Genomic DNA, 676 nt, shown 5'->3' with positions numbered 1-676 from the left:
TTTGGAATCTTCTATATACCTGGCACTGGGCTAAGTACTCTACAAACTTCCTTCATTTAATTTTTAAGCCAAAAGAAGGAGGGAGTATGTTTTAAGCCAGAGGTCGGGGGTCAGGTAGCTGTAGGTCTTAGAGACAGCATCAAAGGTGACCTTGGCAAAGTTGCCCAGGGTGGCAATACAGCCCGTGGCTGAGGTGTAGCAGTCATTGATACCAGTCATCATGAGCAGCTTCCTGGGCACAGGTTCCGAGAGATGCCAGTGCCCCTGGGAAAGAGGATGAGGCTCACCAACACAGAGTCGCAGCGGCCTGTCACCTTACAAGGGATGGTGTGGGGATTGCAGATCTTGTTCCCCCAGTAGCTTCTGCGCATGGGAACAATGGAGAGCTTCGCCAGGATGATGGCGCTGCGGATGGCAGTGGCCACCTCCTTGGAGCACTTAACAGTCAGACCAACGTGGCCATTGTATTCCCTGATGGCAACAAACGCTTTGAACCTGGTGCGCTGGCTGGCGCGGGTCGGCTTCTGCTCCGGCATAATCTTCGAAACCTTGCCCTTGAGAGAGGCCCCCGGGAAAAAGTCAATGATCTCAGATTCCCTGATGGACAAGGAGAAGAGATAGATCTCCTCCAGGGACTTGATCGAGCTCCGCGGCCTCCGCCCCGGGCTGGCCCTGA

The sequence above is a fragment of the Macaca fascicularis genome, chromosome 1, assembly GCF_037993035.2.
Source record: "Macaca fascicularis isolate 582-1 chromosome 1, T2T-MFA8v1.1".
Taxonomy (NCBI): domain Eukaryota; kingdom Metazoa; phylum Chordata; class Mammalia; order Primates; family Cercopithecidae; genus Macaca; species Macaca fascicularis.
This window is presented reverse-complemented; position numbering follows the sequence as displayed.